The 20,550-nt window shown below is 42.5% G+C and overlaps 1 protein-coding gene across 6 annotated transcripts in view; it reads left to right on the top strand.

Moving 5' to 3' along the window:
- Positions 1–20,550, top strand: part of PPEF1 (protein phosphatase with EF-hand domain 1) — a 158,094-nt gene that overhangs the window by 12,987 nt on the left and 124,557 nt on the right. For all 6 annotated transcript variants that reach the window (XM_070366540.1, XM_070366541.1, XM_070366535.1 and 3 more), the window contains exon 4: positions 16,645–16,728. The gene's annotated coding sequence lies outside the window, so the exon portion shown is untranslated. The remainder of the gene's footprint in view (positions 1–16,644; positions 16,729–20,550) is intronic.

Raw genomic sequence — 20,550 nt, forward strand, 5'->3', positions numbered from 1 at the left:
GGTCATTGCCTCCTCTGTCTGTAATTCTTTAGGCACTCTGTGTACTAGATCTGATCTCTTGGATCTGTTTGTCACTTCCACTGTATGATCATAAGGGATTTGACTTAGGTCATACCTGAATGGCTTGGTGGTTTTCACAACTTTCTTCAATTTAAGCCTGGATTTTGCAGTAAGGAGTTCATGATCTGAGCCACTGTCAGCTCCTGGTCTTGATTTTACTGACTGTATAGAGCTTCTCTGTCTTCAACTGCAAAGAATATGATCAGGCTGATTTTAGTATTGATCATCTGGTGGTGTCCATGTGTAGAGTCATCTCTTGTCTTGTTGGAAAAGGGTGTTTGCTATGACTGGTGTGTTCTTTTGGCAAAACTCTGTTAGCCTTTGCCCTGCTTCATTTTGTACTCCAAGGTCAAACTTGCCTGTTACTCCATATATCTCTTAACTTCCTACTTTTTCATTCCAGTCCCCTGTGATGAAAAGGACATCTTTTTGGGGTATTAGTTCTAGAAGGTGTTGTAGGTCTTCATAGAATTGGTCAACTTCAGCTTCTCTGGCATCAGTGGTTGGGGCATAGACTTGGATTACTGTGGTATTGAATGGTTTGCCTTGGAAACAAACTGAGATCATTCTGTCATTTTTGAGATTGCACCCAAGTACTGCATTTAGGACTCTCTTGTTGACTATGAGGGCTACTCCATTTCTTCTAAGGGATTCTAGCCCAGCAGTAGATATAATGGTCATCTGAATTACATTCTCTCATTTCTGTCCATCTGAGTTCACTGATTCCTAAGATATTGATATTAATTCTTGCCATCTCCTGCATGAACACATCCTGTGTACCTTGATTCATGAACCTAACCTTCCAGGTTCCAATGCAGTATTGTTCTTTACAGCATCGAACTTTACTTTCACCACCAGACACATCCACAACTGAACATCATTTCTGCTTTTGCCTAGCAATTTCATTCTTGCTGAATCTATTAGTAATTGCTTGCTGGTCTTCCCCAGTAGTATATTGGACACTTTACAACTGGAGGGGCATGCATCTTATGGTGTCATATTGTTCTGCTTTTTCATACTGTCCATGGGCTTCTCCAGGCAAGAATACTGGAGTGGTTTGCCATTTCCTCCTCCTCTGGACCACATTTTTCCAGAACTCTTCACTATGACCCTTCCTTCTTGGGTGGCCCTCCATGGCATAGTTCATAGCTTCATCGAGTTACACAAGCCCCTTCATCGTGACAAGGCTGTTATCCATGAAGGGGTCTTGCCTGCTTACTGTCCCTCAAACACAGTAGGGCTTTTCTGCCTCAGGGCCTTTGCACATGCTATTCTCGCAGCCTTTACTGCTCTTTCTCTGTGTCACCGCATTGCTCTCTCACCTTGCTCAGGTATTTGCCCAAATATCTTCTTAGCAATCCTCCCCTGACTGCCCTGTTTAAAATTGCTGTTTTCCTTTCCCCTTTACCCTGGACACTCAATATCCCCCTTTCCTGCTTTATTTTTCTATATACTGCACCACTATGTAATTTTCTAGATATTTATTTATTTCTAAATATTTTCTGCCCCTTATTCTCAACCAGAAAGTTCTGTGAGGCATGGATTTGGTTTTGTTCACTGTTACATTCTGTGGAACCTAAGTAGGACCTGTTACATAGTAACCATTCCATAAAAATATCTTGAATGGAGCTGTTCAAGATTGGAGATGACTCATGCTAGGTCAGTCAGTCCCAGTCAGAGCTTATTCTGGGCCTTTTGTGTGAATTCCTGAGAGGAGACATTTCCTTGTTCACCCTGGACTCAGTGTCAGATAATCCAGAGGCTGGGGATTCTCTTGTCATCTGACTACTGCATGGTATCACACGGGCTCTGAGTGGCCTACAGTGGAAGCTTTTTGCCCCAGATATTTACTGCTCTTCCTAGGTGGGATTTTTATACCATTGCCCCACGGATAGGTTTGACCAAGTGACTTATTTTCAGCAGTTGGATGTGGGCACAATTGATGTGCCTCACTTCCCAGCAGAGGTGTGAAGGGCCAGCTTGTGGGGTGCTGCTTTGATATTTCCCCTTTGTTATGAGTATAACAATGACAACCCACTCCAGTACTCTTGTCTGGAAAATCCCATGGATGGAGGAGCCTGGTAGGCCACAGTCCATGGGATTGCTGAGGGTCGGACACGACTGAGCGACTTTACTTTCACTTTTCACTTTCATGCATTGGAGAAGGAAATGGCAACCCACTCCAGTGCTCTTGCCTGGAGAATCCCAGGGACGGAGGAGCCTGGTGGGCTGCCATCTATGGGGTCGCACAGAGTCGGACAGGACTGAAGTGACTTAGCAGCAGTAGCATGAGTATAGCAATGCCCCAGAGAGAGGTTGGCCCAAGTCTTAGAGGAAAGATCATGTTACTGAACTGCCGCCAGCCTGCACAAAACAGGAGTGAAAAATAAACCTTGAGAAGTGTAAACTACTGAGATTTAGGGTATAACATCATCTAAGCTGATTCAACACTTCTCCTAGTTTAAGAACAAAATATTTATTAAAGGATATTTGGTGGCCCAGAGGCTCTCCGAGAAGGCTGGCTTTGGAGACTCTAAAGCCAGGAATTATGTCTGAATATCATTGCAAGGCTGTACCAGCAGAGATACCTGCCCACGGCTACCCCTTTTGAATACAGACTTAGAAACTCAAGCCAGTGATGGGGCCCAGAGTCTCTGGTACTGCTGTCTCTGCAAACTAACTTTGGCAGATGATGGCTTTCATAATCCCTTGACTCCTTCTGTTGCTCTCTTCTAAATTGAGGTCTCTGGCAGAGCCTAGGTTACACACCTGTGCTCCTGCTGTGAAAGAGGTTGGGAGAGCAAATTTCTTGTTTCTCCTCAAGGATTCAAATGTGGAGAATTACTGAAACATAGGGAGGATGTTGAGAAGTTAATGTGGATGATCGCAAGGTCTGAGAGACATCAGTTTGAAGCCTGAGAATAGAGCCAACAGTGAGGAATTGGAGGTGAGAAACAGAGTGACTTGGTACTGTCATTTAAGGCCTTGACCAAGTCAGGCCTTAGATCTCCTCATTGACTCGTCAGCTGTCAGAAGGGTGCATTTCCAGTTTTGCTGAGGCCAGCAGGAGTTGGCCTTACTGACTCTTGCAACAGGAGTCCTGATGACTCATGTCTAGAATGGATGGGCATCACCACAGTGGGCTGGCAGTGCCTTCTTGGCTCACTTGGAAGTTTTGTTGCCCTTGGTTCTGAGGAAATGAGGACAGAGGCTGATGGTCATGGGAATGGCTGCTCTGACAGCTCAGGATTTTGGTTTTCTGGCCTGGAGAGCCATCAGTTCTCAGATGCAGCAGGCCACTTGTCCCCACTGATTACAGTAACCAGGATGGGTGAGGCTACAGAGTGGCCAACACATCTACAGCAGATACTGCTAGTTGCTTATTCAATATTCATTCTTCTTTTTGTCAGTAATAAAAATAATCATTTTTAGAATGCTTGCTATGTATTAGAGACTGTTCAGACTCTTTACTCATATTAACTCATTTAATCCTCCCAAGAAACCTGTGAGAAAGGTACTGTTACTATGGTTAGTTTACAGATGAGAAAACTGAGTCACAGAATAATTACGTAACTAAGTCACAAAGCTAAGTAAATAAAGGAGTAGGGTTTTACACCCAGGCCATCTGGCTCCATTATCTGTATTTAACCTCTACACCACACTTCCTGATTTTGTTTGACTCAGGAATGTGTCCAACTAGGATTGATTTCCTGGGCTCCCTTACAGTTAGAAGAGCCTGTGTGACGTAATTCTGGCCAATGACTTGTATAGAAGTAGGTGGGCTTCCAAAACCATTTCTTTAAAAGGAGGTCGACTCAGTTGGTATGCCCCATTTTGCCCTTAGTTTCACTTTCTCCTCAGAATGCACATAAAATGTTGGAGGGAGAGCAGCCATTTTGTGATCATGAGCTGACAATTGTGAAGAAGAAAGCTACATTGCTCAGCAGAAAGAAGGAAGATACCTGGGTCCCAGCCCCAAATTTACTACTTCCAGACTCTCGATTACACTTAAAAAATAAAATTACTAATTTTTAATGCTGCTATTTAGTGAGAGTTTCAGTTATATGAAGGAAAACACAATCCCCACTGATGCAGTATTTCCACATTTCTCTCCTATACCATTTTGACAGTGTGTTTAATCTGCCCACCAGTTACTGAGGGACCGCTCCTCAGTGTCTCAGTTCCTTTGTTTATTGTCGCATACCTGCAGTATGTCTACGAGTTCAGTGTTTTTGTTTGTTTGGAGTTTGTTTTTTTTTAAAGTGTACGACATGGCCCCATCTCAAGGAGTTTAGAGAACATTAATTAACCCAAAGGACTAATTTGTTTCAAGATGTTAATGGATGATAATGGCTTGATATGTTTTTCCTAACTTTGGATGTTACTGAATTTTTTTATTATTGACTTTTAGACTCTGTCTCTTCTCTCTTAAAGAGAAGGCAGGAGGCGGGGCAGGGTGATATGCAAAAGCCTATCTATTAGGAAAGATGGCTTTGTGGGGTATTCCTCTCGACAACAGCTATATGTCATCTACAAAATCACCTGCAGTCACATTCAGTGAGCTTAGACTTGATAGATAGCCACTCAAGAGAGAAACAGATCAACTGAAAATACTTTGTCTCCCCCTCCCTTACTTCAACGAGTCAAGATGCCTCCAGTTTCTAAAGTCACTCCCCTGGGACTGTGTAACTGAGCACAGAGCAGTTTGGCTACTCCCCAAATTGGCTACTCCTATGGAACCCTGCTTAAAAGGAAGTGACTGATAGTGGCACCCAGCCAATGCTAATTGGTGACAGAAATGACATTTCCCTCTGATTCTCCCAAACTTACTGTCTTTAGATTTCTAAGTGGATTCAACTGTGCACACAATGGGACTTGCCTATAAGCTTTCTTCATAGTTTGATGGGAAGATTTCAAGAGTGGTGGAGGTGTTAAATTAAGATCATCTTAGTGTTTTTGTTAGTGATTTTAAGTGTTTGTGACTTTTTGGGATACAATTAGGGTATAGTCTGAAGACTATATATAATGATAAAACCAAAACCAATTAGTAGGTTGTTTAACACAGTTAGAGGCTGTCTGCAGGCTAGCAGCTTTCCTTTGCTAAATCTTGTTAAAATGCAGTGGGTTCTATTTTGTGCAGAATGAGCAGGCTGCCATGACAACTGTCTATGAATATTATTTCAATATTAGTCATAGGTTTCCAGTGTTTGCCTCTGGGTCCAGCGTTCATTCTAAAACCCAGATGCACATCTATTCTTAAAGGCGTTCTCCTGGATGTGTTTACAAAAAACAAAAACAAAACAATTTCAATTCGCTGTTAATTTTTTTTTTTTCTCTTTTCAAAGAGAAATTTGAAAGAATTCACACAATTGAAAATTGTACATTTTATTGCTGTTCTTTTCTTTGGAAAAGGTGAGTTGGATATGAATTTTTATTGTGCTTGACTGTAGATTTGATTAAGTAGATTAAATAGGAGCCTGGAGATTACTCATATTGCCTGTCTTTAGTTACATGCCCACCTGAACCCTCCCTTTTGCTGGGAGAAGAGGATGTGTGAGCTGCCTAGGCCTGTGTTGTGTGCCTAGCCCTGGGCAGTCATTGTTGCTTGGCAAGTGGGCTCATGCTGATTGAATTAAGCCAGTTCAATCTCACACTTAGAGTGGAGGGTGGTGTCAATCCCATGCAAACCACAGGGCTTAGTATAGGGACAGAGTTGAGCTCAGAAAGGAAAACTAGGGTACTATTGTAAGGGATCAAGGGGCAATATTTGTCGGCCACTTGGTTAGGCAACAGAATGATGGGCAAATAATATTATTTATTGAATACTAACTATAAGCCAGGCACTACTCAAAACTGCTTTACAAGTGTATTATTTAGAGAATGTGTTTGGCTGCATGTGATGAGGTAAGTGAAATAACAGGGACTTAATGCAGAGGGATTGGCTTTTACCTCAGGTGACATTAAGTCAGGAAAGAAGCCACTTCACATAATTTGTGTCCCAGGCTCTCCTTCAGCCTTTCTGCATTATCATTCTCAGCATTAGCCTCTTGTCCTAATGCACTCAAAAGGGCTGCTTTTCCTCTAGGCATTATGTCATGGTTCCAGACACAGTGGGGGAAGGATAAAAGCAAAGGGCTTCTGACAGCTAAGTCTTATCTCTTTTTTTTTTAATCAGAAAAATGGCTTTTCTGGGAGCCTCAACCACTAGATTTCTCCTTATATCTCATTGGCCAGAACAGAGCCCCTAACCACTGGGGATCCTAGAAAATGAAGTTTTGGTGGCTGGGCCCATTGCCATCAAAAGCAAAATTAGGGCTTTATTGGTATGGAAGAAAAGGAGAATAGATACTGGCTAGGCAACTATCCGTGGCTGCCACAATGTGTATGAACCCATGTATTCCTTATATCAACTCAGTGTGAGCAGTGCTATTACTATCTCAGTTTATAAGAAGCAGACACAGAGGTTGTGTAATTTTCCCAAGCTCAGACACAACTATTAGGTGGTGGCTGTAGAAAATGACCCCAAGCAATCTGACTGTGAAACTGAAGTGTCTGATGCTCCTAAGCACATCCTGACCCACAGACCAGGCCACATTTCTCCTCCAGGATGTGTATCCACTCAGGAAATGTAGGCCTCGCCTAGAAATGGTAGCTAATATCTGTTTAGCACTTTATAGTTTATGAAGGATTTTCCACTTAGATTTTTCCATTTAAATATTATCCCCATTTTTAAAATGAGAAGGCACACGGAGAAATAATAAACGTTTCCTAAGGTACCCGGCTTGTATTAATAAGTGACAGAGCTGATATTCCCTTGAAATTGCGAGAATTTACTCCTGGTCCCCTTTCCTAACCCTCCTGTTCTTCCATGCACAGAGACTTTTTTAATTTTTAAAAATGACAGTACTTTCTCCAGACCCTATATTAACTTTATAGCCTTCTTAGGAAAAACAGTGTAGACAAATCTTGAATCTGCCACCAGCTCGTTTACCTAGTATCCGTTTCACATAACCACATCAGCAGGAGCATGGCATAGGAGGCAGACATACCGGTTTAGTGGTGAGAAACAGAGGCCTAAGTGGGGAGGTTATTTGTATCTCGTGTAATATAAAATCCAGAGCTTCATTCGAAATGTATGTTCATTACAAATAGCTCTTATCTCCCTGTTAAAGTAAGAGAGTCATTAAACATGTAGAATTTTCCTGTTCTTAGTTACATCAGGTTAATTTGAATACATATCCTTAAAACTGTTTTGTAAATCAGACTTATGAAATAAGAATAACAATCCACCTCACTAGGGCAAATTAGTGAGGTTTTAGTACATTACTGATACATCAATTTGCTTATGATTGTTATTTCTTTCATTCTTTCCAAATATTTGAAATCTTTATGGCATTGTTTCATTTATACATCACAACATTCTCATGTTCTTCTGATACTGAGTTGACCGTGAAAATCACAAAAGCATTGTAGAATATATTTGACTTTAAAAGCTGTGGAAGAGTGGGTTGAAAAAGAAATAGAGATTAAAAAAAAATACAGTGTTACAGAGTAGTGCCTCTCAAAGTATGCTTCACCATCCCTTGGGAATTCATTAGCACTCCAGACTCATGAGCCAACTCCAGACCTACTGAATCAGAACTTCTAGGGGCTGGGCCCAGGCATCTGTGTTTTAACAGGGTCCCCAGGTTGTCTATAAGCACATCAAAGTTTGAGAAGCACTATTTTAGAGAGTTTTATGTAAATGAATAACTTTTGCCCTTTGGGGGATATTAGTGAAAATACTAACTTCAGCTTTAGTAAACTAAAGACTTATTAAACCCTAGTTTTTCCTTTGAAAGTCCCTAAATCATAGAGTCCACTTACATACTCCAGGGTCTAGAACAGTGTCTGGCATACAGTAGGGGCTCAACAAATATTTGTTGGATGAATATATGAATAAAACCAAGACAAGAGTAAGTATTCTTAAACAAAATTCTCTAAAAACCTTTCCAAAGTCTTCACCATAAACTTGTAGTCATCTGAGGCAATACTAACAAATGTTTTGTACAGAAAGCCATGGGTATTTCCTAGGCCTTGCTTTAGCTAATAGTTTCGACATTCCTCCAAGAAACCAACTGTTCTTTGTTCTCTATGTTCATGAAAACAAACACGGTTGACAGGGAGGTAATGGTTGGCGAAAAGTAAGCTTGGAGAACGTGGAAGCTACCTTCTCAGTAAGCAGGAAGTGGTTCTCTCATCCAGGTTGTGTTGTTCACATTCCATTGGCAGGTACAGTCATACCTGCATTCATCATTATGGAGTTGCCAAGGCAACCTATTAAAGAGTCATTCTAGAATCTCCATCTGGAAAATTCCAGGTGAGGCTGAGGACTCCTCTTCAAGTAAGATCTGTAAGCGTGATGATGGATTGTGTCCTGAGTCTGCAGGTCAGGCTAAAAGATTCAGCAACCAACAACGTGAAAATCTAGGAGTTTTACTTTCCTTCAACCTGTGTGGAACTGGTAAAACTTAGAGGGAAGGATAAGAACTCTTAAAGGAGCAGATAAATTGAATGAAATCTGGGTAGACATGGAACTATATGTTCTTCCTGTTGTTTGGCCAGATCTAGTAGAGTTAATGTTTTATGTATTGAGTTTGTCATACTTTAGTGTATGTAGTATTGAAGCTGTCTTTATTAGGGTAGAGTTGGATCACTGATGTAATGGGACGAGTACTGGCCACCAAGTCTTAAGACGATGATGTTGGGAGGCTACTTAACCTCTCTGGGCCTGACTTCCTCTCTCAGAAAATAAAGGGCCTTTCTGAACAAGTCCAGAGGACCAGAGTATCTTACCACATCACAGCCTGGTGCAGGGCTCTGGGACATGACCCTTGTGATGATCTTGTAAGGGGACTCCGCTGTCTGGCCTAGATCAGTTTTGCCCAATTCCCCGTGCTTTGACATGAGAGGGGATAGTATAAATGTATATTCTTTGTTTCACTTTTGTCTTAGAATGATGGACTATAGCTCCTGCTGAAGGAAAAAAAAAAGTAAGGAATTACCATTGCTCTGCCATTGACTCATGCTAGATGTCAACAGAGACACAATAACAAGCTGAAAGAACAGATTGTGGCGATATTTAAAAATATCCACAACTCTCTAAATAAGAAGCAGTTCTGATAAGGCTATTTGGAATTCATGTGAAACGCCAAACACCCATAATTCTGAAAATCTGAATTGTACATTTTGCCAAGGTTATTTACTTCTGTGCATTAATTATAGATAAAGGTATATTAGATTCCATGATAATACGTTTCTCCCTTGGTTTACAGATATCCCTCTCTCCTGAGCCTTTTCCTTTCCAGATTGTTCTGTTTTTAGTCTCCTTTTTTTATCCCTCCTCCTCATTCCCTTTAAATGTCTCTGTTCCTAGGCATCTGATTTTGCCCCTGTTGCCTCTAACTTTACAAGTGCTCCCTCTGATCACTTTAGCTGTTACCGATAACCTGATAACCTCTTTAATCAGAATCTGCAGACCTGATTTATTTTCTGGGCTTTAAAAAGAGCCTCTGCTGCCTATGGGACATTTTAACTTGTTAGGGTGTCACTCACTAGACTGTAAATGACCACAGGGCAGGGACCATGTGTGTTTTGTCCATCGTTGTACCCCCAGGGTGCAGTGCAGTGCCCAGCACCTGGTAGATACCCAGTGAGCATTGGTGAAGATGTGATGGATCCATCTAGTATTCCAGACTAGAAACTTTGGAATCCTTATCGATGCCTCTATCCCCCTTACTCCCTATACCCAGTCTGGGACCAGTGGGTTTATTTCCTAAAGGGCTTTCACAATTGGCCTCTCCTCTCCATTTGCACTGCTACTGCTTTAATTAAGCCCTTATCCTTGATCTCTTGGATCATTGCAGGTGCTTCCTCATTGGTCTTCCTCTGGCTGGCATTTCACCAGGTCATTGCCATGTGACCCGCAGAGTCATCTTCCTAAAGTGTGAATCTAATGAGATTACTCTCAGGCTCCTCTTCACTTAATCAGAGTTTGCAATCTGGCAGCCTCACACTGGAGTCTGTACAGTGTTCTGAGAAAGTGAGAATCACTGCTGCATTTCATTGATTCTGAGAGACACATTTTTTCACATTTTAGCACCACTGAAATTGGGATGTGCCTTAAAATCAATGGTGTGTCACAGTTTGATGAGTTGCTTTTTTGTTTCCTATTGGTACATAAAATAATGATATGCCTTGTAATCGATGGCATCTTAAGTTTGTAGAGGTATACTCATACTGGCATTTAAAAATACAGAGATTTTACATAAAAGTATGTTCAGCTTCTTTTGAAAAATTACAGTGGGTAATGTTGGGTTGGGATTTTTGGACAACTGCTGCCTCATTTAGATAGACACTCTCTACAATGTCCCATCATCTCCACCCAGGCTGCTTTATTCATTTCTGTTATGTATTCCAGCCCATGTCAGCATTTGAAATTGCAGTCTCTGACTGACAGATAAAAGTATGAATTGTTTGCTGTGATTTATGAGAACAGTCACAGTTGGCACCAGTCTACCTCCTCAGGTTCACATCCCCATCTTCTGCTGTTATACATGCTACCCACCCCAGTCTCAGGAAATATAACTCAAATGTAGTGTGCTCCCAATTTCCCTGGAGTGCCGTTCTCTACCTTGTATGCTCTAGGAAATGTCTCCTGACTTGTCCTGGCAGGGCTCGTATCCTTCTGGGCTGTGGTAGTACATGGCATATCTTTGTACCTGATCTTGGGTGGCCTCAGCCTGTAGTGGCTTGAAGCAGGATTTTGGTTCCTGGCCAGAGACTGAGGCCAGTTATAGATGGTGAAAGCGCTGAATCCCAGCCACTAGACCAGTGGTCAGTGACAAGGCCCTGGCTCTTCGGCTCTGCAGAATTCACACGAAAATGGAAAGTAGTGAAACAAGTCAAGTGTTCATTAGGAGGAAACGGGTACGGTACGTGTGGATAGACACATGGGCAGACTCAGAGAGAGTTGTGCCCTCCTGGTGGTTTGAATCACTTAAAAAAAATTATTTATTTATTTTACTTTTGGCTGCACTCGGTCTTTGTTGCTGCTCGCAGGGTTTGTCCAGTTGCGGCAAGTGGTGGCTACTGTGTAGTTCTAGTGCGCAGGCTTCTCATTGTGGTGGCTTCTCTTGTTGCAGAGCACGGCCTCTAGGCATGCAGGCTTAGTAGTTGTGGTGCATGGGCTCAGTTGCCCCGAAACATGTGGGATCTTCCCAGACCAGGGATTGAACTGGTGTCCCTTGCATTGCAAGGTGGATTTCTTAACCATTGGACCACCAGGGAAGCCCCTTGAATCACTTTTGTGGGGCATTCCCTCCAGGTTTCCTTTGGCCAGTCATTTTGATTTGTCTGGTTCTGAGTCCGTATTTGGCATATCTCAGAATCCTCTCCTGTGTGCATGCTCATCTCTTTGCCAAGGTGAATGCTGGTGAAGAGGCTTATGGGAAGTTGACATCACTTACTGTGAGGTGATGTCCCCTCCCTTTTCTACCTCCAAGGAGCCTTTCTGCACATGTGTAGTCAGGGAGGTCTCCTTGACTTTGAGAAGTAGGAATATGTGGTCTTTTATCTCTTATCTGGGTAGGGCCCAACCTCCTCCATCATTCCGCTTTTATGCAGTTTCTGTCCATTGCAGAGAAACTGTTCAGCCTGGGGCATGTCTGTCTCCTGCCTCATACCTACACCTTCTGTCTTAAAATTATCTGTGGATGGCCCATGTCCCTCGTTACACTATGAATCTGGTAGGGAAATGAATCAGAATGTATTCATTTTTTATATCTGCCCCCTCATAGCTGGAACTTGCTCAGTAAGTATCTGTTAGGTAAAGGATGGATGGGTTGCAATTTTCTCACTGGGGTCTCTGATTATGAGTTTTGTCCATGGATAGCTAAAACTGAAGTCCAATGGAAGGACAAGTGTATTCCTTGGTGCTCATAGTTTACAGTGGCAGGCACTGCTTCTGGCATTGCTTTAGGAAGACCCTTGGCAGTCACAGTCAGCCCATGCGGACTTTAATGTCTGCAGACCCAAAGGCACTAAGGCACAAAGGGCAGCTCTGAAGTTTTTTAAAAATTTATTTTTAAATTAGTGTACAGTAAAACCGACTTGTACAGTTCTGTGAATTTTAACACTTGGGTAGGTTAGTGTCACACCATAATCAGGATACAGAACATCACCTCCAAAACTCCTTGCTCTTCCTTTGTAGTCACATTCTCCCTTACCCCATAAACCTTGGCAGCCATTAGTCAGCTCTCCATTACTACAGTTTTGTCTTTTTGAGAATGTCATGTAAGTGTACTCAACGTTTTAAGCCTGACTTTTTTCAGCATAATGCCTTTGAGATTCATCCAGGCTGTCTTTATCAGTAGTTTGTTCCTTTTTATTGGTAAGTAATATTCCATTGTATGGCTGTCCTGCAGTTTGTATATCTGTTTACCCACTGAAGGACATTCGGGCTGTTTTAAGTATTTGACCATATGAACTTGAGTACAGGTTTCTATATGAATATAAACTTTCATTCCTTTAGAGTAAATATCCAGGGGGTAGGGTTACTATGTCATATGGCAAGTACATATTCAACTGTATGAGAGACTATCAAACTATTTTGCAGAGTGGCTGCACTATTTTGTATTCCCACCAGCAAAGTATAAGAGTTCTAGTTGCTCCATATCCTAGCCAGTGCTGGGTATTATTAGAGTTTTAAAAAAATCTAATAGGTGTTCAGTGTTAGCTCACTGTGCTTTTGATATGAATTTAAGCTTCCTTGAATCCAGGCTGTGGAAATTGGAGGGAAAAAAATGGTTAACTCACCACCAGTGTGGCAGTACTTCAAACTCTTATCTTCTCAGTATGCCTTCTGCTGTTTACTTTCCAAACTCTTTGTGGTACTTATTTATTGCTGTAATAACAAAATCTAGAGGCTTAAAATGCACATTTATGATCTCACAGCTTTTTTGGGTCATGAATCCAGGTGCAGTTTACATGGGCCCTCTATTTCAGGGTCTCTCACAAGCTGCTGCAGTCAAGGTGTCAGGTGAGCTGCAGTCATCTTAAGGCTTCACTGGGGGAGGATCTGCTTCCAAGCTCACATGGTTGTTGGCAAGATTTCAGTTTCTTGAGGTCTCTTTGACTGAGGGCCTCAGTTCCATGCTGGCTTTTGGCCCATGACTTCCCTCAGTCCTGTGCCATGGGGGCCTCTCCAGCACGACAGATTATTTCATCAAAAACACACGAGTTGTGAAGGCAATAGAGAGAGTCTGCTTATAGGACAGAAAGTCACAATCTTTCATAACTTAGTCACAGTAGTAACAGCCCAACATATTTGCCATATTCTGCTGACTAGAAGTCAGTCACTAGGTCAAGCCTTACACTGAAAGGGAGGAGATGACACAAAAGCATGAACACCAGGAGGCAGGGATCATTGGGGGCCATCTTGAAATTTACCACAGTCTTCAAACAGCTGGTCCACGGATTCTGTCCAGGTTTTATAGCTTTATTCTATGGGAGAGACAGGGTAGAGTGTCCTTACTCTGTCTTACTCTTTCATTTGATTTATGAACATTCAAGGTTAATTTAAGGAGTTTTGTTTTTTGAGTCATGCCATCTTGGACAAAGCTAGGGTTCGACTGTTGTTTTTCAGTCACCCAGTCATGTCTGACTCTTTGCAACCCTGTGGACTGCAGCATGCCAGGCCTCCCTGTCCCTCACCATCTCCCGAAGTTTGCCCAAGTTCACGTCCATTGCATTGGTGATGCCATCCAGCCATCTTATCCTGGCAGGGTTAGATTACCAGTGGTTAAATTCTAATATCTACTAATATGCTATTTATTAAGTGACAACCATGGAAAGCTCAACTTTTGTACTCAAGATGGAGCCTTTTCAGTGATGAATTTATAAACTTCAACACATGACAGCTCTTTCAGCCTGTCATTGTGGCTGCTGACCAGGTGACCCCAATAGACAGATGTGGCCAAAACTGGCCTTTATGAATTTCTTTCACCTGATAGTGACTTATAACCCATCTTTGATTTATTTTAATAACTTTCTAATGACTTGCCAAATCTGGCCTCTCTTTTCTCCTACTTAATGTGGTTTTTCAATACCCAGAAATCATCCCTGGAAATAGGCTTGATCCTTTCTCTTTATTAAAATATAAAACTACTTAGTATTCCTTCCCTCTCTTCAAAAGAAGCAGGCTCTTTAAATCAAGGTTCTTCAAATGTTTTTGATCATGAACTTCTCTCAGTGAAAGCTTTCTGAGAATGGATGTCTGATAATTATATTTATTTATATACAGCTAATACTATTGAACTCATATTTTGTGTATATTACCAAAAATGTACATTATGAAAATAGAAAATTCAAAAAGAATTAGAAAATATGAGTTCTGTTACTTTGCTTTTTATTGTCCAGCAGATCTTTTGGTTTTTGCTATGGGGCAGGTACCTCAGTTTGGAGACTATTAGGTGCTAGGAAATCCCATGGACAGAGGAGCCTGATGGGCTACAGTCCATGGAGTTGCAAAGAGTCCGACACGACTGACTAAACAACAACAACAAGAGGTGCCAGGAAGCTGGGATTGGATGTGATTGCTTATCACTGGCCCTGAAATGGAGCAGGATCCTGTGGGGCTGTCTGGGGTGCAAATCCTTTCTGTGTCCCCTGTTTCTTGTTTGTAGGAAACAGGCTTCATTCAGCCCCCTTGCTCTTCCCTGAGTCCCAAAGGCGAGCTTTGAACAGTTGCTAATCAAGTGAGGAAATGCAGAAACTGGGGAGGAGCGGTCCAGAAACAGCAGTGCAGGGTCCTGGCTCCTCCTCAGGGGGCGCACAGAATGGTGTCTCCGAGCTCTTCTGCAGGAGCTAAGGCCCCACCCGGGCAGAGGATGGCAGTTTCAGGCCATGCACAAGCATCCTGGAACACCACCCTGTTACCTCGCCAACAGCCATTCAGAAGAAAGTCTGAACATAGTGGAAGATAAGGGAGACTCTGACCCCTTCCCCAAATGATTCTCCCTTTAAACACTTTCATGGTTGAGCAGAGTCTTCAGAGTTGGTTTTTGGACACTAGTCCACCTTCTCCCCAGGTTGTTGGTCTCCTGAATAAAACAGCCTTTTTCTTCCAACCACCACTCATCTCTTGAGCATTGGCTTTTGCGTGAGCTGCTGAGCCTTAGTTGGGAACAACCCCAGCACTAGAGGGCTAGCTGAGAGTCGCCAGAGCTGGGAGGCCAGCCCAATCTGAGCTCCCCACTTTGGTGCTATCAGGTGTTAAGGTATCAGGCACCATGAGCAGGCAGACACTTTAGTTTAAGTACTATTCACTCAGCACCAAGCATATCTGCACACACCATTTCTTCTCAGTCTGTTCCCAAGTCCAGTTGCTTTGCCTGGATTCTAGCATGTTTTCCTTGGCTGTGTCATAACCAATAATAGGAGCTGCTCATTAGATGACTTTTCCTTTATAGAAGCTGGAACTGTGGCCAGCTCCAGGAAGCTTGTGAAATAGTAGAGGTTTACCTGCAATGCCCAATTTCTCCCTTGTGAGAAAACCAGCCTTCTCTGTTCCTCTGTGCCTTGCTATAGCTTGCTACTGCCATAGACTAACCGAGTGTCCTGATTTGGGTTCCCTCAGAAGCTGACCCCAAGACAAACATTTGAGACCAAGTTTATTTGAAAGGTGAAGGGAAACTCAATAGGGGAGTGGGGAAGTGAGAAAGAGAGACCACCAAGACAGCCAAGAAAGAGTCAGTGAGTCCAGGCTGTACAGGTTGTGCAGCCACCATTTTTCAGTCATAGCAGATGGATAGTTTTCTCTTATCTGCTTATAAGTCTAATTGCAGCATTATAATTAGGAACTCAGTTCGTTCTGATTTTTGTTTCACTGCTACCGTTGCACATCCTTGTTAGGTACATATCTACAGGAGGCCTTTTTTTCTCCTTCACTCTCTTCTTCTGGTTAACTCTTAACTTCTGGCTATGTAATCCTCCAGTCTTAGGGTATCACTTCTTCTAGAAAGCCTTGCTTCACCCTCCTCTCAGGGGTAGGGCTCTTTCTCTGTGCCCCCTGCCTGTCCTATTAGAGATTTTGTCATACTGTATTGCTTTCATTTATTCATGTAATAAACATTTGTTATGTGCCTGGCAGTGTTTTAGGTTCTTGGTGCTTATATTCCAATACCAGAGGTACTTTTATTTGTAATTTTATTTTGATTTCTTATTTACCTGTGTGTTTGCCTCACCTAATCATATCCATTTTGTTTACCATTTATGTCCTTGTCCTTTCAACACAGTGCCTGCCAAATAGAGGGAGAGCAATAAAAATGTGTTGAATTGCATAGAAAAGCACAGTGCATCTTAGTTCAGAATGATTTTTCTATGGCCTTTTCCAAGGAGGAAACCGATCTCTCACCTTTCCATTGGCTGTTTTCATATGACACTGTGCCCATTGAGAGATAAATTGACCCACCTTGCCTGTTGGGGGTATAAGTCTGTTATTGGGTGAGTTAACGTTATTTTGCCCATTATATTTTCTTTTTTCAGGCTGGGGGAATACATCCCTGCCTAGCTGGAGGAAAGGAGGAGAGCATCCGAAGAGGCTGGCAGCTTCATTTTGAAAACACACAGGTGCTGACTGAAGCAGTATAGTGTAATTGATCTCAGATGGCCTTGGCCTGCAGTGACTTGGAGTGGGGCTTGGGTTCCCAGCCAGAGATTGAGGCCGGGTAGCGGTGCTGAGAGCACCAAATCCTAGCCGCTAGACCAGTGGTCAGTGACAAAGGCCTGGCCCTTCAGCTTTGCAGAAATGAATTCCTACAAAGAAAGTAGTGAAACAAGTAAAGTATTTAACAGGAAAAAGAGTACAGTATGTGTGGATAGATACACAAGTGGACTCAGAGTTACTGAGTCGCACCCTCGTGACAGTTTGAATTATTTTTATGGGACATTTCTTCCAGATTTCCTTTGGCCAGTCATTTCGATTTGCTTGGTTCACAGTCCGTATTTGGTAAATCTCAGGATCCTCCCATGTGTGTGCAGGCATCTTTTAGCCAAGATGGATTCTACTGAAAAGGCGTCTGGGTAGAGCATTCCTTGGCATCACTCCCCCTTTGACTTCCCAGAAGCCTTTCTGCACATGTGTGGTTGGGGAGGTCTCTTCACTTTGAGAATGAGAAATATGTGGTCTGGGCAGGGCCCGGCCTTCTCCCTTAATTGTCTTGCTGTTCTTATCTTGGAGTTTTAGTCCACAGGGAATGAATCTCAAATCATTTTACCCTGGAGGGGGGCCCATCTACCTCCTGCCACATAATGATTGTAAGTAGAAGTTCTAGAGTCAAAGTGCCCAAGTTGAAATCCCTGCTCTGCCACTCATTTGCTGTTGGACTTTAGGCTCCAGTTTCTAATGCATAAGTAGGAATAATAATAGTATATACTTCATAGGATAGTGTGTAGATTAAATAAGATTAACACCTTTAAAATCAACAAATGCCTAGAACGTGGTAAGTGATCAATAAATGTTATCATTGTGATTTGTTCCCATATGTCAGTGCTGGTTCATTTAACAATTTGAGGCTGGCTACAGGAGTCTGTGTGGTGCTCAAAGTAACATTTCAGTGTTCTTCATACAGTGGAAAAATATGGTAAAGGTCTTCATTGTAAACAAACTCTAAATTTTAGACAAATCATGTAAAGTTCACAGCCAGTCCAATTCATGGTCCAGAGACTGGCTATTAAAACAACCACCTAAATCATAAGTTCTTTCCTTCCTTTCTTTCTATTATTAAATATTTAGTGAGTACTCTAGGGGCAGAAAAATTTTCTCTTGCCCTTCTAGGTTCTTTGGCTAGTATAATAGTTATATTTATATAAGGCAGGTTAATAGGAGAAAACCAAATTTAATTATGTATATACAGAAACCCTATAAACATATGAAGACTCAAAAGATAGGGAAGATCCCCTGGAGGAGGAAATAGCAACCCACTCCACTATTCTTGCTTGGGAAATCCCATGGACAGAGGAGCCTGGCAGGCTACAGTCCAGGGGGTCACAAAGAGTCGGACACGACTGAGTGACTGAGCACACGTGCATGTACTCAATTGGAACTTATATAACGTCCTGAGCTAAGGAAAGGGGTGGGAGTCTGGGGATACAGAGAAAAGGAAGGACATTCACAGGAAGGCAGAGGAGAGATTTGGAAAACAAGGGTTGCCCTGTTACGCAAATAAGTTTCTTAGGTAAAAAGGTATCTCTGGTAATAGTTCTCTTCCTGGTACAAGGCCCCTTTCCAATGTAAATTTAGGCAGTTGAGGGGGAGGTAAAGAGCTTTTCCTGAATCTGCTGGATTTTTGATTGCCTTTAGCTCAAAATTATTCCTATGCCAAAATGGCATATTTTGGGTGGCAAAACCTGCTCCCCTTCAAATGCTCTTATGCATTTGGAGGCAGAGATGCCAAGAGGAATGAAATGGATCCTTTTCCTTGAGGATTTCACATGTAAAAGGACAAATTACAGCACACTTTGGGAAGTTCTATAATTGGACACACACATGGCTTGAAGAGCCAGAAGACAGAATGACTAACTCCACTTTGGTGATTTAGGAAAGGCTTCACACAGAGGAGGTGACATTTGAACAACTGTAGATAGACATAGGCATCATTTAATCACGTGGCTTGAATAGGCATTTGGCTGGAAACCCAGCCGTATAGTGACATTGTCCATTATTTTGGGGGAGCCTGGGTAACTGTATTATCGTTTATAGTACTTATAGCAGCCTTACCAGTTTCTAGTCCTGGAGCCTCTGCCATGGAGACCTATATGGTTGAATAGCCTCATAATGAGGCCCTCTGGTAATATTTAATATGCTAATAGGAGTTCTGAAGCCCAGAACTGCCTTTCCAGTTATTTTTTTAACGTGACTCCATTAGATTAAATAGTAAGCTAGGTAACCACTTTACTGGATCTCCTGCGGCTCTCAATTGCAGAAAGGAATTGGCTAAAGAGCAGCTTTGGGTGGGGTTATGAAATGCTTATGGCTGGAGACCTTTAAATCCTAGCTCAGGATGACTTAGCAGCAGCAGCAGCAGGATGCCTAAGGCCAGTAAGCTCAAAAACACATGTGGTGTGTAACCAGCTGGGAAGAGTTTGGGAGGAATATTGCTGTTGGTGCAGCAGCAGGCAACTTGAGACTTGAGGACCAAGATCTCTCACCCCTGAATTGCCTCCAAAGATAGCAGAACTGAGGCTGGTGACATATAGTACTGACACTGGCACTTCAGTTTTTCAGTCGTGTCTCCCTCCTCTTCCTTCTCAAACTCAGCAGAACCACAGGTCAGCTTTCCGCTTCCATTATGCTGATGATGGGAGGTGAATCTCCCTCTCACAGATATTTTTTTTTTTTTTTAACTGAGCAAGGGTTCACATGGCCACGGTGCAGAAAGCCAAACACTGGCAGCAGGCATTTGTAACAAAATAAAGGTTTGTTGCAGGGCCAGGCAAGGAGAACAGGCAGCTCATGCTTCCAAAGACCTGAACTCCTTGATGGCTTTCAGGCAGGGGTTTTAAAGACAGTGTTGGGGTGAGGGTCACAGCATGTATGATCTGCTTGTAGATCTTCCTTTGACTGGTTGCTAGTGAGGTAGCTGTGGGGTGTTTCAGGGATCTCCACCTTCTGATTCCAACTAGTCTGGGGTCTACGTGCTTGTAGTCAGCATGGAGCCACCATCCTCCACTGGGTAAGGGATCTTAGTTCTGCAGAACAACTCTGAGATAATGCGTCAGATTATCTGTATCACTTTGGGAGGAACTAGGAGTCCTGTGACTCTGTTGTCCACATCATTAACTGCTTTCATCTGCTCTTTGAACTCAAGGAGGCTAGGAGACCAGGACCTTTTTCTACAAACAAGAAACAGGACATGGAGGGGCTTTTGTGTCTGAGAGGGTTCTGCACAGTCCTGCTCAGTTTCAGTCCTTCCTTTTCTATGATACTCCTCAACTTCAGGGAAACAGGTGCAGATTAAGAAAGGGAATAAAGTTTTGGATAGAGCGGTTAATCATAAACTCCACAGAGGAACTTGGTTTTAGGAGGAGTCAGTTTCATGTTCTCCAACAAGCAGAGGAAAAAATGCCATAGAAGTAAATTTGTAGTGTGGCACCCAAAGGCTACTCCCTTAAACCCACACCTCTTCAAGTCCTAAGAAGGAATGTTTAGTGTTCCCACTTCCTTCTCTTAATTGTGCCTAGCTTACTATAATGTTTCCTGAAAATTATCCTCAGTTGACTTAAAAGTCAGTTACTAAATGCTTTTCTGCCCTTACTTACCAAAATTCATTCTGTATTTTGTACTGACCAGATTATTTATGCAAACAGTGGCTCAGTCTTGCCTATACAAAGCCTGGTCCCCTTGGAAGCAGTCATGTGACCAGAGCCCATTACTTGAGTGCTTCCCTTTAT

This window comes from Bos mutus, chromosome X (genome assembly GCF_027580195.1).
Source record: "Bos mutus isolate GX-2022 chromosome X, NWIPB_WYAK_1.1, whole genome shotgun sequence".
Classification (NCBI taxonomy): Eukaryota; Metazoa; Chordata; class Mammalia; order Artiodactyla; family Bovidae; genus Bos; species Bos mutus.